This window comes from Rhinopithecus roxellana, chromosome 8 (assembly GCF_007565055.1).
Source record: "Rhinopithecus roxellana isolate Shanxi Qingling chromosome 8, ASM756505v1, whole genome shotgun sequence".
Classification (NCBI taxonomy): domain Eukaryota; kingdom Metazoa; phylum Chordata; class Mammalia; order Primates; family Cercopithecidae; genus Rhinopithecus; species Rhinopithecus roxellana.
In genome coordinates, this window is record NC_044556.1 from 97,152,312 (window position 1) to 97,155,080 (window position 2,769).

Here is a 2,769-nt window from a genome sequence, read left to right on the forward strand (position 1 = left end):
GCTTAGATGCTGATTATCCAAAGAGCCTATTTTGAATATGAGACTCCTCTTATTGAAAGGACAATTTGGAGAGATATATGGTCAAATGACTAGGCTAACTTTATCTATATTAATTTCCTAAACAATGTAGGTAAATTGCACATTTTAAAATATTCCAGCCTCTCAAAACATGGCACCTACCCTCAATATTTCTAATAATCATTCACTTGTTCAGCACATTTAGAGCACTTACCCACATAAATGCTTTGTAAAAGTCTAGGGGAGCATGAGAAATAAGTCAGACATAGTCTCTGTTGTCCCTATTTACAATCTACTGTGAGACACAGATAATTAAGGAGGTGATTACAACCATGTGGGAAAAGCAGTTCTTCCTGTAGATTCAGACAAGAGATTCCAGATTTTCAAGGGATCTACATCTCAAACCCAAAGAAGTAAATCCCTCAAAGCATAATGGAGCCGGGCATGGTGGCTCGAGCCTGTAATCCCAGCACTTTGGGATGGCATGGCAGGTGGATCACCTGAGGTCAGGAGTTCGAGACCAGCCTGGTCAACATGGTGAAACCTCGTCTCTACTAAAAATACAAAAATTAGTCGGGTGTGGTGGCACATGCCTACAATTCCAGCTACTCGGAAGGCTGAGGCAGAAGAATCTCTTGAATCCAGGAGGCAGAGGTTACAGTGAGCTGAGATCACACCACTGCACTCCAACCTGGGCAACAGAGCAAGACTCCATCTCAAAAAAAAAAAAAAAAGAAAAGAGAAAATAAATTGAACTCAGGTAAGGAGAGATGATATGCAAAAGGATTACTGCAACAAAGGCAGGGAGACTCTTGCTCTAGGAAAGGAAACTGCAGCATTAGGGAAGGAGACTATAGCAATGTAGAGAGTGCCATAACCATGAGATCAGCATGCATCTCCGAGGTCAGCAGAAAAAGGTCTTTCTTTCATAGGGAGTAGAGAAAGCTACGAAGAACCGTGTGAGGGGCGGGATGAGGCAGTGGCATGATCAAACAGTGGCTCAATTTCTGTTTGTGGCCATTGCATTCTCTGGAGCAGGTCTTATAGAGAGGCTTTTCTGCATTCCTACATGCAAGAAAGGACCAAAGTCCAGGGGCCTGGGGGAAGGTGAGAAGGCTAAGCAGAGTTTGGTCAAATCACATTGATGATACTTTGTCCACACTGGCCAGTGGGGACCAGTAGCTAATCATTCATGAGACACAGAATGGAAATTGGAAGTTCCGTGTCTGACTTTGTCATAGGTAAACAAGGAGGTCATCGGTGGGTCTTATCTAAATCTTATGAGGAAAAGGAATTCCTTGCAAGAAGTCATTTTTTGGAACACTGAAGGTGTGTGTTGGGAAGGGGTAGTTTCATAATCTCCCCTGTTTTCAAGAGGCACAGGACTTGGGGAAAGTTCAATATCACCAGTGCCTCTGACACAAAGTGACCTATAACTTGAACACCCGGTGGCAGGATGAATGGAGTCCACGGTAAGTGCCACAACAGAAAGTCATCAGCCAGTAGTGTTGACATTACCTGGAGTCTTGCTAAAAATGCAGATTCTCAGACCTGTTGAATCAGAATCTTCATTTACAGTTGAGTCCCGGGATGATCCATCCACAGGTAATAGTTTTTGAAGCGTGGATCTGGGGAAGTCAGGAGAGCATTGCTAGAAGAAATGATCCCCTAGTTAACTCTCTTTCTTTGGTAATGCTCTGATTTGAATGTTCATACATTCATTCATTTACAAAAACTAATTGTTTTTCCAAGAAAGTTGTATTAGTGTCTATGAGTATTAGTTACATATTGCTCTGTAAACTACCCCCGGATAAACAACAAGCATTTATTATTCTCACAGTTTCTACGGGTCAAGAATTTAGGAACAGCTAGTTGGGTGGTTTGCAGTCAAGATATCAGCCGTGGCTGAAATCAACTGAAGACCTGGCTGAGGTTAGAGGACTCAAGGTGGTCCACTCCCATAGCTGGCAAAGTTGGTTCTTCTCCAGGCTAGGCTCTCCATCCTGGGGCTTCTCCACAAGGCTGCTTGGGTGTCCTTACAACATGGCGACTAGCTTACCCCAGAGAAAGTGAAAGAGGAAAGCTATCCTTTTTATGACATAGCCTTGGATGTCACATGGAATCACTTCCAGCACAACGTGTTCATTAGAAGCAAGTTATCAAGTCCAGCCCCACTTTGGGAAGATGGAGAGAATTAGGCTCCAGCTTTTTTTTTTTTTTTTTTTTTTTTTAACGGGGGAAAGCATGAACAGTCTCCCACTGCCACACATTATGCAGTTGGGTTTCCTACATTTGAGGAAATTGCAGGGATCAGCACATTTGGAGTGCAATGGATGAGCCTTGCCCTGGGAAAACCACCTTTGAGATCATGGTATCTCCCCTGCCAGGTAAGTATAGGCTCCAACTTTTAAAGGAAAGAATATCAATGGAGTTCCGGACATTATATAGCATTGTACAGGTGGGCTTTGTAAAAGTCAATGATGTTTATCAATTTAATTTATTTGACATTTTGCCACTAAAGACAGATAACTGATTCTGTTTTTCAGTCTCCAAAACTCACAAGAACATGCTTCATGCTATCTTAACAAGACAGAAACTTTCAACTGTCAGAATACTTTTTGAGAACACTGTAGTTGTTGGTGAAAGTCCGTAATTCAAAGGTGATAAGATTGAACTTTCATGAGTGACAAGAGGATGACTTTGCAGTTTGCTTTGTGGGCAGTATGTGGAGGTGGGAGGGACAAGAAAGAA

At 42.4% G+C, this 2,769-nt stretch overlaps 1 non-coding gene across 1 annotated transcript; it reads right to left on the reverse strand.

Annotated features, from left to right (window-relative positions):
* Positions 1-2,251: 2,251 nt before the first annotated feature.
* LOC115899299 lies at positions 2,252-2,413 on the reverse strand. The gene has a single exon (XR_004059050.1). It is a non-coding gene; the product is annotated as a U1 spliceosomal RNA (small nuclear RNA).
* Between the last annotated feature and the right edge of the window lie 356 nt (positions 2,414-2,769).